This window comes from Apteryx mantelli, chromosome 16 (genome assembly GCF_036417845.1).
Source record: "Apteryx mantelli isolate bAptMan1 chromosome 16, bAptMan1.hap1, whole genome shotgun sequence".
Taxonomy (NCBI): domain Eukaryota; kingdom Metazoa; phylum Chordata; class Aves; order Apterygiformes; family Apterygidae; genus Apteryx; species Apteryx mantelli.
Genome location: NC_089993.1, coordinates 14,385,417 through 14,407,223, shown reverse-complemented (window position 1 = coordinate 14,407,223; position 21,807 = coordinate 14,385,417).

The window sequence follows — 21,807 nt, the reverse complement described above, 5'->3', positions numbered from 1 at the left end:
CTTTTTCCATTCAGATCCAGAGCTACGATTTCTCCCTACTAAGCCAGACTAACTGGAAGCGTATCTCCAGTGTTCCTGTAGAAGAACCTGTCTTTTTTTTTTGGGGGGGGGGGTAAAAAGGTTGGGGGGTTTTGTTCCCCCCCTTCCCCCCCTCCCCCCAGTCTTGAATACCTGCAGAGCACTAGTGCATTCCCATCTGTGAGCCAGCTGGCCACTTTCTGTTGGGTGGACTTTGGGACAACTATGCAGTGGGCTGAAGTAAAAACTGAGCATCCCTACCAAGACATTGGGCAGTGATTTTGAGCCAGCAATTGTATTACAGTGGGAAGACCCGTGTTGTGTTCTGTAAGTAGATGTCCCTTGCCACCTTGGGCTAACTTCTCATGTGGGCAGCTCTCCTAGCTCCTCCAGATCAGATGTGCCCAGTGTAACCAGAGGCTTTCCTGATGGGCTCCCCAGTCTGGCCCCACTGGCGTGTGTCCCAGAAGTGCCCTGTCCTGGTGGGGTTTTGCTGCAGTAGAAACAAGGGCATGTACATGGGGAGGGAAAGGGCGTGAAAACCCAGGTTTCACTATCCCAGCTGTCAGTGATGTTGGAGCCATAGTGAGAGCTGGGATCAAGCATATGGCAGGACAGAGGAGGGACAGCAGTATGGTCTTAGTACAAAAGCAGTTGGTAGTCCGGGACACTTAGTAGAAGTGGTAAACTGTTTCCAAGTTTCAGTGAAGAGAATTAAAAGTAATAGTAAAAACTTCTCTAAAATTCCAGTTTTGACTGTCATTAGAATGCCATATGCAATAGAATCAACCAAGACAGACTTTGTGCATGCACTAACCCCAACTTCCAGGCCAAATCCAAAGGGAATTGGTTTTACACCCTTGACTATATGAGCAGTTGCAGAAGGAGGGCTGAAGCTTGAGCCTTCAAATTTAGACTGGCAGGCATGAGTGATAGGCTGCATTCTGGCTTGTTTCTGTCTGTCAAAAGAGATGGGCTATAGAAAAATCTTTCATTTTCCAAATTTCAAATCTTTGAGATGTCAATTACTCATTTGATAATTTTACAATAATCCTCAATAAGATTATTAGGAAGTCCTCATTAAACTAGTAAAACTTTACTGAATGAAAAACTGAGCGGCATGGATGCAGATGGATGGAACAAAAAATATTTAAGTTCTTTTCAGTGACAATCGTTTTCACAATATATTCAGTTCTAACAATAATTTTTATCCAAAACTGATAGTGATGTATCTTGTCCAACAGATTCTTCTCTTTTGTGTTATTTTTTCATGCTCTAGTTGGAAAATAACAATGAAAAGCAATTCCAGGCTCTAAATTCCCTTTGTTTCCACTGAATTGTTCCAAACACTGAAAAAATCCAACCAGTTGTCAGTCTGTTACTTTGATGCCTTAGATCTCTGAAGACAACACTGCCTCCTGCTCTACTCTTCACATTTTCAAAATGTAATGATGAAACTTTATTTTAATAAAGGGAGTTTTGTTTTATTCTGTTAGGCAATTGCTGTGTTTCCAGGTATTCCCCAAAATATGGAAGATCTGGAATCTAAACTGCATTCACTGTATTGTTTAGTAATCCAGGCATGTTGAGGAGCTGTCGGGACAGAAAACTTTTCTCATTCTGTCACATAATCACACACACAGAATAACTATCAGGAATTTTTGCCCTTAGTGAATTCCCCAGGTGAACACAAATAGGCAAGAACTTGCCTTTTTGTTTTACACTAATTCTCCAAATCTTCATTTCAGTAGAACTTTGGTTTTATTCTTTCTGGGTTTACCTTATCTACAGACAAGCTTTAAAAGTATGCAGGCTCAGACTTGGAGTGTGTATTTTAAGTGGGATGGCTATTTCAGTCTAATCAAAGTAGGCTGTTTTACTGCAGAAGAGATGCCTTGTTAAAATTTAATCCAATTTTAAAATTGTTTTTTAAGATAACAGTTCTGCAATATATGCAAGTGCAAATAAATGTTAAGTGTATCAGCTATAATGTAGGTAATGGTACAAAGGTACCAATGGTAACGAGAACAACTTCAGGATGTATGTCATTAGATCTTTCTTCTGGATGTTCTTCCTCTAGTATGGTTGAACTATAATTTTGTGTATGTATATATAAATATAAGAAACAGATTTATATACATAACTGAATTTATGACTTCATTATAAGTGAATGCTTATTTCAAATTGCTTAAATTTTATGTTTCTCAGTGTATCTAATAAGATGAATGAAGACTGCAACATATATAGCAAGTCTCAAGGTTAAGCTGATCCTTTAGGCTCAGTTCTTTGCTAGGACAGCAAGCTTTTTATGGCATGCTTTGGTAGAGAGCTACAGGGAGGAGAAGTATATTTTGTATTCTTTTTTCCTCATTCTAATGATATGAAAGGTCTTTGGTCAATATCTATCTGGCTGGCTTCTTCCACTCTACTAGTGGAAATAGGTGACTTCACTTTACTATTTATGTTCAGACCAGACAGGTGGAAGGACAGTGTGCTCTGAAAAGTGCAGGGCATCTATGCTCATTTCAGTCCTCAGACCTGCTTTGACTACATTTATCCATGCTAAAGTCGTCTAGCGTTTCTCACCACTCAACTGCCCCATACACATCTTAGGAGAATAACAGCAGGTCCCATAATAGTGGGATCTAACCCAGAACTGCATAGATACATCTGTTTTTCCACCTGTGGGCTTGTTTTATTCCCCAAATTGGGGTCAGGGAGCTGCTGCTGATCAGGAGCATCGTGCTGGACAGGAGAGCAGTTCTTGCAGGAGCTCCAGGTCAGGAACTGATGGCAAGGCATGGATTTCCCATCTGTGATGGCAGCATTATTCAGGTGGGCCACCTCTTTGCTCTTGGTGCCTTTCTGACTTCGCATCATAGGACTGGAAACATTTTCACTGTGGTGAGTTAGTCTAGGCAGCACTAGGTCTTACTCCTGTCTGTGAGTTAAGGACTGATCTTGACTAGAAATCAAAGTGAAGGAAGTGATCTCTAATTCCTGGAGCTAACCTTCCAATTCTTTTAAGGTGCTTCCTATTAGATTTATAAAACTCTACTGGAAATTTGTTTCAGAAATATATGCAATTACTTGAAAGACTATTTGATCTAGAGTTTGAAAAGGTTTGCAGGGCGGGGGAGGAATAAGTATATCTACTAGCTAACAAATCTAGCTAACATCTGCATTATCTGCTAATAAAATAGAAAGCAAATTATGAATATAAAATGAAGACTCTTTTCTTAAAATAATACAAATACCTTGTTAGTTTAATCATGGGATTAATAGCTCATCTGCAGCTAGTTCAGTGGAAGAATATTCGCATGGGTTTTTGTTTTATTCTAGTACTCATCAACCTTTGTAGCTGTGACCTACTGTTAAACACAGAACAGATGTTGGAATGGAATTAGGTCTTTAGATAACACAGACATGTGGACTATTAATTGGACTTTGCCTAGCCAAACTTTTAAAGATTCATTTTTAAATGTGTCTAGTGGCCTTTTAAATACAACTTTAATTTAAATCCAACCCATTGCTGGTACATCACAATGAGCAAGCAGGCATGGGATTTGGTAATGAATTATATGTATTGAATGGGCAGCCATGTGGAACAGTTCTGAACTATAAAATCCACATTTTGGACTGTAGTTTGTGCTGCATGTGCTGCACACTGAAGTTTTCTCAACTAAAATTCACTCTTTCAAAAATATAAGAAAAGGGGCCAGAATATTTTTCTTTTCTGTTTTCTTTAGAACAATAATGTAATGTTAGTGGCCTCACAAGATAACATTTATCACCTACACAGAAAAGTATGAGCAGTGTAACAGGATGCTACTGGCAGAGTTTTCCTGGGTTGCATGGATGGATCTTCAGTCTTCAGGATGACAAATAAGACTCCTTTCTACTTCATGCCATGGTGCATGAGCAGAGTTCTTTTTCCCCCACAGCTGCATCCTTAAATCGAAGAGCTGTAAAATGTTCCAACATTGCACTAGTTACTGGTCACAGGAGCAACGATAGAAAGGTTGATAAGACTTGTGCAGTACTAGAGCTAGCTGACCCTGTTGCTAGCTGCCTGTACCCAGACCTGAAGGCTATCCAGCTTTATTACATCGTACAGTGAGGTTGGAGCAGTGTTTGGTACCCACTGGACCCGTAGCTCTTGATTCAGCACCTCTTTCCATGTGGTGTAAAGTGTCCTACCAACCAATCTCCAATTCCTTCTCAGAGACAACTGGTATGTTTGCTCCAGAAAGTAGTCCAACTAGCTTGTGGAAAATTGGAGGTTGAACGTTTAGGAGTGAGGCAAACTGGTGTCGCTCTGTTTAACCACTGCACTTCTCAAGACACAGCCAATCTCTTGGTTAAGAGAGTTTCAAGTTTGCTTGTGCTACCAGTTTTAAAAATGTCTAATGCTGTGTGGCAGTGAGGGAAAGAGCACTGTTCCTTGTGATGTACACTGAAAATAGGCTGAAATAGAGGATGTGAGATGAACTGCCAGTCTGTAAAGGTTAAGCTACCCTCATGCAGAAACTGTTACAGGATAGTAAGAAAAGCTAAACAGGCTGAATCCACCACTCCTATCATCTTTCTGGAGTTACAGGACTGTTTCTACACCCCTCTTCCAATTCCTCTCTTCCTTTCTGCTCCCTCTCAAAAGTCACTAACGGAAAGGAAGATGAGATGAGAGCTCTGGTTCCTTTTGATGCAATTAAATGAATTCCACCTCTATAGAAAAGTCAAGGGGACTGTACAGTCTCTTTTCTTCTTTTGAAGAAGCAATTGCTCAGTAGTTGAATTTTGTACCACTCCCCCCAGTTAAGTAACACTGGAAGCCTCTGTTCCTTTGTAGCACTGTGATCTTCAAACAGTTCTTCATTGCTCTTAATACTTTGAAAATGGACTACTGTAACTTGCTATTTGCTGGGCTGAATAAATCAAATGCTCTTTGTTTGAAAACTGATTCTGTTACAATAAAGGTACTATTTTGTCCCAAAATTCAATACTTTTGTTACAAGGAAAGTCAGTGGACTGAAATTAAGTCATGACCTTTCTAATGTTTCTGCAGTATACTATGTGATTAAAATCTCAACTTATTTTTCTTTAAAGTTGACTTAAAGCTTTGAACCTGGCTGCAAGACAAAAATCTGGCAGAAGCAGACTTTAGTTTCTCAGTTGAACTAAAGTCACACTTAAATATACACTTTTAGAGGTGCTTCTTGTTTATGCAGTGAATTACTAACTGAAATCTGAAATGTTCAATGCCAAATTTTCCGTCAAGCTTTTAATGCTTAGCATGATTTAAAAGCCCACAACGCATCACACTATCCAGCTTTTACCAGGAAGGTTTACATAGGCTGCTTGGAAGGCATCCTCTAGATAATCCCATTGTCAAATATAACACTGGGCATAATCACATTTCCTCCGTATAACATTGCAGTACAATAGGATTAGAATAATGGTCATTTTGGCACTATCCATACAACTACATGTAAGATTTCAGGGCTCTTTTGGATATATTTTCGGAGCAGACTGATCTTAAGTGCACTCTTACTTTCTTAATACCTCCAAAAGCCATTTGAATGACAGGCCTCTGTGATGCTTCTGCATGTGTATGGCTGCTATAGCCTACATATCTAACCTCTGCCGCAACCATTTTTTATCTTCAGTTCGTTTCCTGTTTTTACGCAGCTTTTTCTCCTTTGCCTGTGTCCCATAACTTCTGTGCCAGGACCATGACCGGATGATACAGACCTCAAAGTTGTCCACCAGTATGAAAGCACCTAACTCTTTCCAAAGTTTAAGAGGCTTTGACCTCCTAGACAGAACTTCCATCAAAATTTTGTTGAAACTGCTGTACCTTTCTAATTTCCTTTGGGACAGGCGCACCTTTCCCCAAGATATTCCCCCTAGGTTAAGGACAGCCCTGAAGTTGTGTATGAGCACACCTGTTTCAGATAGCATAGCTGTTGATTTATATGTTCATGTATTTATATGTACAATTTATGTAATTCATTGATTGAAAAAGGTGTAGCCAGACAGCAGAAAGGTTGGTTGCTTGCATAGGCTATCCTGTTGCTGTTGCATTTTGAGTCAGGTGAAATATAGAGAGGGAAAAGTCTACTATTTCATGGGGAGAAACTGAATGCTCTCTTGGAAGAACTTTAGGAGGCAAATGGAGAGACTTCTGCACAAGGACATACAGAAAAGCTCAAGAAAGGAGCTGGGAACTTGCAGCATAGAGCAGAGGCCAAGCCAGCAAAGATGATGAAAAAGGAGGGCCCCTTTTCTAGGAGCCTGGAGGGATCTGTATGGAGTTTGTACTTCATATGAAGCTGTTGGAGTTGTGCAGAGCAGGTCTGGAGGAAAAAATGTAGTGAGCATTATTGGATTAATTTCCAAGCTGCTTATTTTAGTCTTTCTCCTGTCTGAACTTAGTTTTCCCTTCTTCCAGTTTGTATATTGTTTTCTATCAGTCTGCAGCTTTAGTGATCAAGAGCTTTTGGTGCTATTTCTGGGGAAAGAGGCAGCTCCACTTCAGGGCTGTGGTCCTCCCGGATAATGTGCTGAGAAGCCCAGCATTGGTTGGATAGGCTGCCTACAGGGGACACTGGCTAATGGGAGGGACTCTGAGCATGGTGCTGCGGGAGCAATATGGATCCCTGGGGACGATCTAGGGAAGTCTGGAAAGCATGACCTCTGAGGGAAGATGGAAATAAGAGGTTGTTTTGCCTAAAGAAAAGATGATGGATAGAGGCATCTAAATGCATAAAGACCTGTTAAGGAAAAAGATGACAACTTGTTCACATCCACAATAAATAAGTAAGGAAATATTGCAAGTAATTGGAGCAAGGAAGACTTGAAGCTAGACAGTAAGAAAAACATCCTTTTGCAGGAAGGGTAGCCAAGCAATGGGGTGTACTGCCTGAGGAGGTTGTGGAGCCACTATGATTGGAAGTATTTGATGTTAGACCACAGATGACACAAACGTAGTTCTTCTTTGTTGTCTGTATGGGCTCCATGACCTCTGAAGGTCCTTTATGGTCCTATAATTCTGTGTTCCAGCAGCAAAGCAGGAGTCTGAAATATCAGTTTTACAGCAGCACGCATATTGACTTGCTGCTCCAAAGTCAAGGGCAATGAAATCAGAGGAATGCTGGGCCAAAGTGATGTCCTGCATCAAAGAGTCTACTTACCTCACAACATGCTGGTGCTTGCATTGGGTTATTTAATCACTTCTGTGATCTTTGTAGAGTTGTTGATCTCTAAAATAGAGTTGGAATATAAGGTGGATGTATTCAAGACAGATAATAGGTGAGGTATTAAAAAGGAAATGTATAATGTCCAGTCCTTTATTCACTGGTCACCATGCTGAAACTAGTAGAATTATTGGCATTAGTAAGAGCATTCCTCTGCAGAACTTTTCATATGCAAATATCTAATTCTTGGCTTTATCACAGGAGCTTCAAAATACAGTGAAGCAGTCAATGTATTCTCCTTTTAGAAAACTACATGATAAATGCTATCACTTCAAACTTTTTTTAAAAAATCACTGCAGTTAGGAAGAACGAAATCCAATTCTACCTAACCTCCGATGTTTAATGTTGTGTAAGCTAGGCTTTTATAGTTGCAGACTTTTATTTTTATGGTGTACTTTCATTAAAATTGTATCTAAAGTAAATATTGACTATATACATTTTCAGAAGTAGATTTTTATGTGCAGGTAATGCAAGAAAGACAGGATAGTGTTGAACTTACTGGAGCAGACAAAATCAAGCACATCGTTATCTATGTCACACTACACAGCTAAGGAAAAGCATGTTTAGGATTCTTGGCCACTTTGTGATTTCATTGAATTCTTTTCAACTAATACATCCTTGTTAGAGCTTTGAACAAAGCAAAAATGATTGTGGGAGGCTTATTCTAGCAGGTACCGGGCAGAGATCATTGAAGTATTCTGCATGAATTAATGTGTTAGTTTCTATTCTTCAGGTTTCCAGGACATGAATGCTACAATCCATTCTAATGAGAACTGTGTTTTAAATATCAACTGTCTAACATGAATTCTTGGTATAGAAAGAACTCATGTCTCTTGTGTGTAGCAAGATCTCTTCCATTTTAGAAGTAACTGCACTCTAGAATTGTGGCCAATCTTGATTTAAATTCAGAGCTGAGAGGTAGATCCTGATCAGAATTAAATGGCTTTTCTGAGTGAATGATAGCATTGTAATCATTAGTCTTGAAACTGGCTGTTTTGTCTGGAGAAATTAAGGTTTCAAAGAAGCCTCTGTGCAATCACCTCAAGAAATTGAACATCCTCCAAAAAAAAAGGCATTAATGGCAAGATAATTAAAAACAAAAAACAAATTCAAAAACACAAGTCTGATTTGAAATAGATTTGCCTATTTTGATCTAGAAAGCTGATTTGCCCTACATCCACTGTTCTAAATGAACACTGCCCTGAGCTATTTCTCTGCTTGCATAGACCATGATAATATCTTAGCAATTCAGATGTTATTCATTTTGTCTCAATGACTTCTTTTGAAAATTAGCTTCTTTATCATGTGTGGGAAACTGAGTCAGAAATAAAATGGTCTGGTCACAGCTGTACTGAAAATCTGTAAAAGAGCTAGGAATCGAATGCAGATCTGAACCCTGGTGTGTGAGACTTGAAATGTGAAAAATGAAACTCATGACTGAAGGCTTGGTGGCCAGACACAAAAAAAAAAAAAAATCACATCTTCTCTGCCCTGTCTCTTTCCGCTCTGCTGCTCCTAATCCAAGAGCCAGCACGAGTGTGAATGGGACTAGCAGTCTTACGTAGGTGCTGGAGTACTGTAGATGCTTCAGAACTTTACTTCTACATTGATCATGTGAAGTACTGATTGTTCGGGAACAACTAAAAATAATGGTGATGACAATTATTTTAGGGTGAGTGGATGAATTGTTCCAGAGCTTGACTAGGTTTTAGGTGCTTACGTTGTCATGCATTTATTTTGCATATGTGAGTAGCATCTTAGACATTTGTGTGTTTTGGATGGTGATGGTGAGATGAATCACTGGGAGATCTAATTGCTTAAAGCAGTTTGAGATGTCTATTTTGGGGCATATGAGTCCTACTATCTGGCTGGCTGAAAGAAGGCAGAATCATGAAGACTGTGCAGAGGTTTGCAAATGTGGTTCTTGAACTGTATGCTTTTCACCTGGTTATTTTCTGGTATATCCTGAAATTTGCATATGTTTGGTAAATAACCTCAGTGTATAGGCACGCTGATGGAATGAAAATGAGATGCATTGCAGTTGGTATACTTCAGCCAAGGCTGAAGTCCCTGAAACTTCTCTGTGCTGCTGTAGAATGACAGCTCTCAAGGTCATACAAAAGACACATGAAACTGTATGGAAATAATTCAAGCTGTAATCTCTGACAGAGGTTGTGTAGAAAGCCAAGGTAACATGGTACATTTCTGTAAAGCAGAAAACTCACTGATGGGAGCAAAGTTTCAGAAATAATGTTTTCATCTCCACTTTTCTTTCTCCTCTTGTTTCAATGGCCATTATTTGATATATTATCCACTGGCTTCCCAGTACTGCTGGGATCCCTGCAACGAAGGTCAGATGTTCCCACTGCTATTCTGAAGGGCTTAGCAGAGCTTGTTCGCTCTGAAGCAGTTCTTCAAGGCTTTTCTCTTCTTCCTGGTGCTCTCACAGACAGTCTGCTCTTAATGTATTTACCGTCTCCCAGCACTTCCACAGGCTGCACAAATTCAGTCAGAATTTCATATTAGTTCAGCAACCCACAGCTAAAGTAAAGGCCAATAATATTGGAATATGGCAATAGCACAGTGCACAGGCTTGCAAAACTTGTTCTAGAGGTTTGCACACAATTACCTAAAATCTCTTAATTTTTATGCATGGTCTAACCAATCAGGGTATGAATGTCTCCATCCCCAGAGCTTTCTAAAGGATAGGTTAGACATACATCTGCTAGGAACAAAGCTGATCCTGAGATGGGATTGAGGGCACAGACCAGGTGACTTCTCAAGCACTATTTTTCTGATTTCATGTTTCTTCATGGAGAAGTAAGGGAAGGAGCGTTTGCCCCATCATTTTGTTTCATTGTGAATAAGTTTTTCTTCAGTATGTGAGTGAATTGTGTGGCTGTTTCCAAGTACCAAGGAGCTGTGTCATGGACTCTTGCACCTGGATGAAGAGACTTGCCTATGCGGCTCCACTGCTTTCCCCAGCATTGAGGTTGGCCTTGATGAAACATCAGTGAGGGGCTCTGGGTCCTGCTCAAAGCCCCTCGTCCATCCCCACTCATCTGCCCACTCTGTATCCATTTGTGGTGGCTGCTGGAAGGGCAGTGGAGAAGGCCAGTGGTTAGTTCATTTCTCTGGGAAGAGAAATAATGACCAGAGACAATGGCTTAGATTAACATCTGGAACAGGATGCTCTGGCCACCCTTTAGCCCCCTGACCACCTATTGGCCAGAACGCCAACAGGAGGCCAATGCTCTTCTAGAAAGCATATAGCAGCTGCTGGTCCACTGCTGCAGGAGCCCTGGTGATGCATCAAGAGGCTAGAGTGCCTAGCAAGTAAAGGTGAAGGCCAGCAGGTAACTCCAAAACTATCATATTCCCTCGGCAGGGGAAGGCAAAAGAAGCAGGAAAGGGCTATCAGGAGCCTGTCAGACTGATGAACAGAGCATAAACTTCTAGCTCTTGCCCTACACCCTTGCTGACAGTACAAATGCAGCCAAACAATTTACTGATTGCTGAAATCAGCCCTTCAGTAAGGGAGCACAGTATCTTGCTGTCTGCAGATTGTTGCTCCTTTGTCTGGTGGCATTTCCACAACCTCACTGGAGCTTCCCAGGAAAACCAGTCATATTTGTCCAAAACATGAATCTGAAACTTCTCCACAGCACAGAAAAACTCATACTGCCAAAGAGGGTGTTATGTGGTTGCCCTCCTTCATTCCTCAGGTCTTCTGGGAGAGAGCAGTTGTGGGCTATGATGATGATGCATAGTATACAGCATGCAGCTGTACAGAAAATTGTCTTGTTGGAGTATGTTCCTGTATGTCTCTAGACGAGTGGAGATAGGCCAGTCAAACTGGTAGGGCCATAAGGTGTCCTCTGTCATGCACATGAGAATATTTCTTCTTGGAGGGGGGAGGGGTTTGAGAGGGCAAAGGCGAGCAGAGGCAGAGGAAAGTGGAATATCCTTTGGGTAGGAAGAAAGAAGGCATAAAGCTTATCTTTCCTAGCTGAAATAAACGGAGAATAGGACAAGCGAGAGCTGTGCAGGATGCCCAGAAATGTGGTAACTAAATGGATCTAATTATCTCCCGGCTTGGTGCGGGAGCTGTTGTCCCTTCTCTCCTTTTCCCTCCAGCACCCCACAACCAACCCTGTGCACTCAGAGTTGGAGGGGCACAGTGGGAAAATGCCCTGCTGGGACTATGACTGCCTTAAAGAGCTCTGAAGCAGCTGCCCGTGTGTGCTGGGAGCTGTTTCCAGGCTGTCCTGAGGGTTGTCCTCTTGGTACTGGGAACCAGAGCAAGGGCTGCTGCTTCCTCAGCAGGACCATGGACTTCGTGCTGGTGTCTTAATTCTGCAAGGTGAAATCTATCTCTGGTGCAGCAAAACACCTGAACTAGGTTTTGAGCATGTTGCCTATATAATGAGGCAATGAACAGACTGCCCCAGCTAAGGGGCAAGTAAGGAGGGAGTTACCACTGTGCAGAGAATTACAGCAGGTCCGGTTCCTTTTGGGCATGTGTTACTGGGCTGTACTGGTGGTAAATCAAAGAACATAGTGTGGGTGCATGTGATGCCATGGAGGGCAGTGAAAACTGGCTTAGTGTTTTCCCTTTGATTACTGTCCCTGCAAGGCAAAGCTAGAATGTCAGACCTGGGGGAAAGGGCTAACTTATGTATTGGCAGAAAGACTTTTCTTCTGTTCTTTGCCCTGATGGTCTGAATCTTCTTTATGTTAATGTCGCTGTGTTTAGCTGTGGATCTCTCTGAGCTTAAGGCCAAGTGAATGCAGCACAGTTTATCCTAGGAGGGAAAATGCATTATTGTTAAACTATTATTGATTTTGTTAATTACAATAATTGATCTTCTGTTAACTTTACTTTGGAGCTGTGACTCCTGAGTTTGCAGCTGGAGATAATGCTGACTCAGAGAAGCAACCATGTGAAACCCTAACTGCACAGAGTTTTTATTTCTTAATAGATCACTGAAGATTTGAATGGTGGTGATGAGTAACTGACTCACCTGGCTGTGTTTATGGAATTGTTGAAAAACTAAAGCTATCTTATATAGTAAAGGGATCTCATGTTCCCTTAACAAATGTTTTAGTGATTCGTGTGTAATTATTTGAATGTTCTAAATTGTAAATTATCTTGTTACAAACTGATCTTTTCTAGTCATACAGTAGCTTCATGATATTTTAGAGTGCGTTAACTCCCTTGCACAATCCCTCACTCATTCCCATGCAATTTATTCTCATGTATTCTGTAATGAACTAATCTATTTTTGAACCAAGTTGAGTTGCTCCCTGTATGACTGCACTGTCAAAGCTGCTTTTGGTTCCCATGTCAATTGGCTGGGGCGGCCCCATGTCCAGTTCCCCAGCATTACTGCTGCTTCAAGCACAGTTCTGCGGAGGATGTCGTCCGTCGGTCTCAGTTCGTTGGGATGGTTAAGAACAAAGAAAGAGAAACCCTGCAGCTGGTCCTTAAAGCTTTGCCAGCTTGTGGAATATGTGCATGCAGAATTGCCTTTAAAAGCCTCCCTGAAGTGATTTAGTCTTGACTCCAGCACCCAGCCACAGACCAGGCTCCCAGTGCACTCGGTGTCCCTCAAACTCAAAGGAAGTTCTGCTCTACAGAGTTTACATAATTCAAGTCTAATGAAATCCTTCCTATTGATTTTCTGGGGGGAGGCGGAGGCGACTGATTCAGGGAGCACTATTTAGAGCGAATCCAGACTCGGGTGATGTGTGCGCTGCATCCCTGATGTTCTTGTTACTGGAAAGTGATGAGGCACAGGTAAGTGACACAGACCCTGGAGTCCTACCTGCAAGGCGTGTGGGGTGCTTGGAATATCTAAGTGTGCCTGCTAATGATAAGCCATCATTCTGAATGTGGAAAACAGCTGCAGGTGCTTTATTATTCAAGACGAATCATTGCCTTCATTTGTTTCCATCAGAAACTGACTTAGAAGAGAGCCTGTCTCTGTGGATGGGAAATGAAATAAGTGACTCTTTTGACAAGAACTACATATTACTGTAGCTTTGGCATTATCAAGATGTGGTTTATCTGGGTAACAGGATTGCCCTTTTAACACCAGGCTGGGAAATATTCAGTTTGATGTGAGGAAGCATTTTTAAGCAACAGAAAAAGTTCTGCAGAAAAATCCGGAAATTTTCCGGCAGCACTTTGTGTCTTTGAGCAAGGTGCCTAGCTCTCAAAACTAGAAAAATGAAAAAATGGACCCATATTTCACTATCAGATGCACAAGCTAGCATTTAGTCTGACAAATCTGCTGGGGTTTATAAACAACAACTCTGGTTCAGCCAAGCAGCGAATGTGCTTAGGCAGGCTTCTGCTCAGCGCTGCGTTGAGTCATGTGCTCAAGTGTTTTGTTGAATTCTGGCCCGCAGTCTGATTTTTTTTTTTTCAGCTCCCATTTTTACAAGGTACCAAGTGCCTTTAATACCCTAGTGAACAGCAATTAATGACACTCAGCTACTTCAAATGCTGGGATAAATTGCAGCATCTCCCAAAGGTGGCTATTAGAGCTAATCAGAAAATGCTGTACTTCCTGCAGAAAATGTCAACTTCTTGTTTTTGAAAACCGAAAGTCATCAGAATAAGCTGGCTTTTTCTAAGGAAAGCTCCTTTGAAATAATAAAAACTTCATTCTTCTCACAAATATTCTTTTGGGTCAAAAATCCAGGTTTCTGTCCAAAAAGTTTTTTGGCCGGGTTTAATGACGATTATTAATATTGACAAATACTGTGATCCAGTCGTGAGGAATTTTAATAGAGGCTCTTTTTGAGAACTGCATCCCCTCAAACTGGCTCTATATTTAGGAATATTATGCATGGCTTGTGAGATTTTGGGAAGAAGTATTACAGAGCAGAATATCAGTGTTTAAAAAGGAAAACACTGTAAATACCTCTAGAGGCTTAAGAATTATGACCATCTAGACCACAAGAGATTTGAGTCAAATGCAATATATTCAGTACACACAAGCCAAATGTAGTTATTTCACTGAACTCATTTTCTTTTGCATTGTTAGACTGGGGGGGGGGGGTTAACGGCAGATTTGGATGTTTTTCAGATCTGCCATAAGTTCAATTCTAATGTTGTGAAAATCACAAAGTAAAATGAGTTTAAAGATTTCATGTCTGTGAATAGCCTACGGAAGTGGCAACATAAGGTGCTGCTGTTGAGCAATAACTATCTTCTGGAAAGTGCTGTGGATGCATTAGCAAAGGGATAGCAGAACAGTCAAGGAACACATGTTGATTTAACTGCATTATATACTTTATAGGTTTCTTTTTATATTAAAATTTATTTCAATTCCTCTATTGTGTTAAGAAATCTTTTCAGCTGTTTCATGAAAAACATATTTTCCATGTTTTATTTCTAAGACTTATTTTTAGTCCTTTGAACTGGACATCCAGTGTGTATAACTGTATCCTTAGTATCATTAATATTTTTAATTACTTCTGGGACAGTATTTAATTACTAACAGAAGTGTTGCCACTATCAGTGAGATTCCTAGAACAAGTTAGGTTAAACTAGCAGAATGTGTAATTGATAGTAGCTTTGTGTCCTGGGATTGCTATTTTACATTATTAAATAATATTAGGTTGTACGTTATAACAGAAATAAAATTGCACACTTCAAAAATTAATCTAAATAACTCAAGAATTCATGCGGCTTGCTGGAAGCAGTATTTAAGAGATGTGTTTTGACTGTTTTATCAGACTACTGTCTAGAGACAAACTGAACATCAAAAATTTCTGTCAGCCAGTAAACAACTGCAAAAGGCTCAGACTTCACCTCTGGCTTTAACAACGAGATCACAACTAAAGTGGGAATAAAGTATTTCACCTATATCCTGTGGACTGTGCAAGATCTGAGGTTGTTTGAACATCTTATTGAACAATATAAGCTTGAAGTTAATTTTCAAAATGAATATCTCCACTAATGTCACTACCTTCACACCAGATCTGTTTGGCAGACGTGCAATAGCTCTAGTCCAAATTTTTTAATGAATATGCTAAAAACTCGCAAAAGTCATGCAGATCTGAAGAGCCATTGCCAGCCCAGAACAACACCGTATAGTGTGCAAACAACGGAGGCACAAACGCGTGGGGCTGCAGCTGACAGCTTCTGGGCAGACACCTCCGGTCCGTGTGTCCCACGTCTCCCCAGCATCTTGGGCAATGTTTTGGTGGAATTCCTATGCTTTTGTACAAGACAATTATCAGTCACTTGGGCACAGTGCAATTGCTTGCTGCCGGTGGTTAGCTGTAGTCAATTGCTGCCTGCCAGCCTCGCATCGGCGGGCACGAAGCCAGGCTGGATTTTGGAGGAGGACGAAGTGATGTTTCCCTGGAATACAACACGCTGATGCTGTTTTGTGTAACAGGGATGTTTATATGGAGTTTATGGTTCTGCCTACTACCCATCTGCTTCCAGATGTCAAACTGGAAGCTCTGCTGCTTGTGTTGCTTGGTGATGTTCTGGGGAAAAAAGGAATTTTTGTGGGGAAAAAAGGGGTTATGCTTTTAAAGCTCAGATTTGCCTGTCCAAAAGCTATGGATTTCACACAATCTCATGAAATAATCCCAATCAAAAGAGCTCTAAGCAAGCTCAATTTATGACCAGCTAGTTTATACTGAGAACTGGTTAAACTGTCTAATGAAAATAAATTCACTCATCGATTTAGCTTTCTTCTATCCCTGTGATGTGAGGTGACCCTGATTTCAGCAAAGGAATTATCTATTCGTAGGCATTCAGTGCATAGTTCTTGTAAACAGACTTCAACTTGCAAATTTTTTGCTTTGACTATTCACTGCTTGTGAGATGTGGATGTACTATTACCTTTAATCAGACCATGTTTGTAAGCAGGAGTATTTTTTTCATGAATCAGTGTTATCCAAATGAAATGAAAAGATTCTTCTGAATTCAGTGGATTTTGAATTAGATCCAAAATGAATTGCATAAAGAAAGCATCAGTGAGAATTTATTCCAGTCTGCATTTCTCATTTTTTCTCTTATTTCAAGGATGGTGATATCTTGCACCTATTTGTAGATAAGAACTGGACACACCTTTAACTTTGTTACTTGCTTCCAAAAACAACTAACTGAAAAGTAGGCTGGCTCTGAATTTAGAATACAGTTTAAAATCTAACTGGAAAGGCTGCTACTTAAAAGCAATGTCTCTTTTTCAGAAAGAGGGCGATCAGCTGGGAAAATGCGTAATATTGACAGATTTATAGAGGGGGGTGTTGTAGAATACAAATTGGTCCCACATACAAGATGAAAATGGCAACACTGGGAAACCTCAGTTGGGATGTAACATGGACCACATTTTTTGTTGCTTATAATTTTGGCAAGCTTTTAGCAGCTCAAAATGGTATTTTCTAGTTGTCTGTCTCGGACCAAATTTTCCTGTGAAAGTTAGCCAAAAAGGCTAGTGAAAAGCGCATTGTTTTTTCTTAAGGTCAAAATCAAATCCTTCTTTAAAGTTCTAGTATTTCCCTTTGAAATCTGGCAGATACTGTTTCCTCATTGCAATGTTTGTTCCTTTGAGAACCTGCATGTGTTATCCAGGCTGTAAACATCTGTAGGCTTTGGGGGAACCTCAGGACAGGGCTCTGAGCAGCCCAACCTTAGCAGGTCATGCTTTGAGTGGGATGTTAGACCCGATGACCTCCAGAGATACCACCCGAACTAAATTACTCGGACTGTAACTTGCTTAGAGTTTGGCTGAGTGTCCCTCAGCTCAGGGAAGAACGGGATTTGTCTGTTTTTCTATTCAAAGAAATGCCTGGTCTTGGCTTTTCAGGGCAGAAGTGTATGGACTTAAAGACTGGAGACTTAAGGGTGTCCGTGGCCAGCTCACCTCAGGGATATGTATGTGTGTGGACAGCCATTTTCATCTCCAAGCTTTGGCCTGCTTGTGGTGACATTGCAGGGAGATCAAAAAGACTAAGATTGACTGGAATAGTGATTGAGCATGAAAAGAAAGAACAAGACCAGGAGTTGGGATACAGGGAACTGTGGAGGATCTTTGAACTTGTTGCAAGGTAAACAGCCAACCAAACAAGCTGCTTTCTTCACTTACCCAACCTTCCCCTCACCTCAAAACCACAAAGCCTTAATGGAAACCAGATGGGAAAGTCAGTGCTTGTAGTTTTCATGCAGAAATAAGCTTAAGAAACAAACCTACATGGTAATGTTCTTACTGGTGACATCTAGGCTCCAGAGTGTTTTGGATGCTGGCTGAAAAAAATACATAGCAAAGGATAGAGATTTTGCAGCCAAGGTGGAGATTGCTCCCCTATGGACAGCTCCAATAGGAAGATGCCTTTCTTTCCACTGGAATTTGGATCATGTTCTTCACTGATTTTTCCAAGCTACCACATGGACCACGGAGGGAAGGGGCAGGTTGCAAGTGGGAAGGGTTGGAAGAGGCTGTGGTTTGAGTGTATGCAGCTGCAGTGTTAGCTGCACACACAGCATCTCTGCAAGTAGTTGACTTTTATTAAAGTCAGCTTAGTTTTGCAGGAGTGAAATTTTCTCAAAATATCACTGCCCAGCATTCAGGATACAAAACACTATTTGGTGTCGCATATTTTGTTTCATTGCTGTTAGTGACAAAGAAACCAGCTTGGAAGACTGCTTCTTCCTAGGTAAGTGGTTTCCTGCTTGGAGTGGGCCTGTTTGGAAGGAAGAAAGATCCTGGAGTCCTTGAGGACGGTTTTCTGGCCATTTGACATGGCAGCCTGCGTTAAGGATGTACTAAATTCGTATGTGGTAGCTATTGCCTACAGAGGTGATCAGTCCATTAACTCCCAACACGTTGTATATAAGGAAGTTGCTCTGTGTTCTATTACACCAGTTTTATGTTCTGCAGTAGCTAATTTTTATTCTTTCAGTTTTGCTCCTGAGTCTTAACAATTTCTATAAACAAACAGATTTATTCCCAGCATGTACATTACATGAAACTACTGTTTTCTTTTTTAACAAAGAATAGACTGATATTCTAAATCTGGTGAAGTAAAGCAGCTCTTTAATGCAAAGAATGTAGCACTATTGAAAGATTCCACATGCGATAGAAAGGAGCCTTAAGCTCTGTTCCAAAGACAACATATATTCTCTTTATTGCTTAGGAAATGACTGCAACTGGAGTAAACCTGATCCCACCAAGATGAATGGAAGTTTTGCCTTGCCAGCATCTCAGTCTTCCTTTCCTTTATTTTAAATCTAGGATAAGGTGAAAGGAAGGCGAGAGTTTGGGGTATAATACTCCAGGGAATTTTTGGCTTTTTCATTCCTTTTGCTAGGTAGATTTTGCATTTACTTATGCCATAGATTAAAAATGTCATGGCAAAGCAGTGTTTCAATCAACAGTTTTAATGATGTGTGATTATTCATAGCTTTTTGAAAATGTCATAAGTAGTTCCACTTCACATGATAACATATGCTTTCCAAACAAATACCAATGAACCATCTTGATTCCTAATTTACAGTAGAGTTATAGACTCCTGAGTAAAAAAGGAAAACAATAATTGAGGTAGTTAATAAGTGCAAGTCCAAAGTGATTAATCATTAAATAAAAAATGCAGATGTCTGTCTTCAAAGCTGTTGTTCCAGCCTTTACTTATAGTACTTTATTCTGAACTGAAAATGACTATTGCTGTTTGAGTTCTTGATGAAATACAGCATAGGTGTGATAGATCTCCCTCCCTAAATGTCCTCCTCACAATATAAAAACCAGCATCCATGTGCCATCTAAATGGGTTTATATTCTTGGCCTTGTGACCTACCTTCCATTTGTGCCTTTGCTGATGAATAAATGAGACCATAACTCCCTTTTAAGTGGAAGGCCTGGAATTTATTGGTTTTATTTACTAGGGTTTGTGTGGCTCCCTAGCCAGTGCAGTGGCAGATTAGATCCTGTAGTTTCCTGATCATGCCAAAGCTTAACTGTGATTCAAGAAAAAAGCAGTCCTGAGGTCTTCCCTAATTTGCTATGGGGTCAAGTCCCCCAGGGCTGCTCCAGGCAGAGGAAGGGCATACTGTTCTGAGGTCGCTTTTCCAAACCTAGGTGTGGGATCCTACCAGCCTTGGAGCAGAATTAACCACTGTCCCCTAGCTTGGCTGAAGGAATTCATGGGCTTTCATCCAAAAATTGCACTTTCTTTCCCCATTCCTGCACAGTGTTGGCTTATCTCCATATGACAAAATTCAGCACTACTCGAGTATATTGACAACATGTAGCAGTCTCTTGGGGTACCTCGGGGGCTTGTCAAGCTCTAACCTTGGAGCTTGACACAGAATTGGTAATGGCTACAGCACTGAATTGAGTGTCTTGACTAGGTGCTCAGGTCCTTCCAGACTCCTCCTGGAATAGGAGTTATGGCAGAATGATCTCTGGCAAAAATACTGTATTAATGCAGCTATAAAAACTGGGGTCTGAAAGGAAAGATGTGGCTGTATCGGGCACTGGTATGAGTATCTCAATCTATGCACTGGTGATGCTAGGCAATACTGCTTACACCACGCTAAGATTTTATAAAACAAACTGTCATCTCTGAACCAAAGATTACTCCTGTCATCTGCTATATATAATAAAGGAGGGTGACAGCAGTCAGACTGCCATAGGCTGATGAGTTGAGAGGGAGAAATACTGCTGAAAATCATCTGTGTGGCAGTGACATTTTAACCCTTTCCATTTGAAAGATGGCCAGCGAGAGAAACGGAGGCAAGTAGGTGGGAGGAGAGGCAGGACATGGGGCTGTGCGGTCACTTCTGAAGAGCTTCGTAATTCTGCCTCCTGGGAGCTGAAGATGATGAATTAAATGTCACCAACTGCATGTGATGTGCAGTCAGCAGTGCCAAAAAAGAGTTGCTAAATGAGCTAATCGCTCCCAGCAGGCCAGGAGAGCCTCAGCATCAAACTAAACCATGCACTGAACCAAGCAGAGATTGCCTATTATATATGAAGGAGAGGAGATTTAATCCTTTGGTTAAATATTTTGCTGGCTCACTTTGGGGACTAACAGCATTTCTAAACAGCCTAATCTGGAACAAGAATTTTTTCAGACAGTTATACTTACGGGGTCGTCTTCACAAGCTTTACTTTCATGACAGCTTTTTGCTTGTGGAATTGAAACTTCCCTGTTTAATGATGATTAATCTGAAATGCTTTTTTTGGGGGTGTGTGTGTGTAACATAGATAACAAAAATGGAACCAGTCTCAACAGCCTTTCACACTCAACAGGTTTCATCATATTACAGCCATACTGTTTACACTAAAATCTCGATGCTTACTGCAGTGTTAGCATCCCAGAGAAACAGTGTGGAAATTGCCCCTCCTGTCTATTTTATCAAAGTAAATTGAAGCAAAAGAACCTGTTTCCATTTGAGGAAATATCTCTTACAAGACCAAGAGGGGAGGGGGAACACTAGCAGTCATATAACCGCCAGCTACAGCTCCTAGGAAAACCACTACAGGTGAGGGTGCACTGGCATTTGGAAGGAGGATTCTGCACACGGCAGCTCGTTGCTCAGTACCATTATAAAGTATTGACTGTCAGTGTTGCTGGAAAGCTGCAGGGAGAAAAGTGTCACTCACATTTGGTATGTTTACAAAGAATAAGAATATCTGCAGCTGATGCCCCTAGCTCTTGGGAGCTAGCTCTTGTGTGTTTCAGCACGGTTAAATGCAAGGGTTTCTCCTGTATTTTCAGTGCAGGATTCTCATAACTATTTTGGTGGGTGGGTTAGATGTCGAGATGGGAGGAAAAAAAAATGCATAAGCCTTAGCTACATAAGCTTTGAGAAAGGCTACATTTCACTGCATATCTGCCTGTCCGGTTCTCACTGTAGAAAGCTCTGTGCTATAGACAAATCTTTATGCAGATCAAGAATCATGAGCGTGCTCCTACCATACTAGGAAAAATATAAATAATTAAATTGTGATACCTTTTCCACAGTCCTAATCTCATTAATATAAAGCAATTTCAGAGATGGAGACGAGCTGATAACAGCATTGGGCTCATGATATTTGTTTTCCATCCATCAGGCAGGTAATTGTGGGAGTTATGACTTTGTTAGGCAGAAATGTACAGCTCTAAAGAACCGATAACCGAGCTGCTCTGCTCAGCAGACAATGGAGCAGCAACCAGTAATTGAATACATCAATAAGCTTTCACATCTCGTATAACTTCAGTGCCCTGGACAGGATAGCATTAGACATAATCATATTTTGATCAGGAGAAAATAGAAGTTGGATGAAATAATATCAATTTTATTTACAGGGCAGAGAAGAAGCCATACAGTCTGTGACAGAAAAATGATTTTTTATCTGGCTTTGATCTGGCTCTGGGCTTTGATTTGGTGGCAAATGGATCTATAACTCATTTACACCAGCTGCCAGGCTCTTTGAAAGCACAGAACATTAAGCAGAATCCTGCTTCGAGGAATAAATACACAATCAACATAATAAATGGTGACAAAACAGCCCTGGCTTGC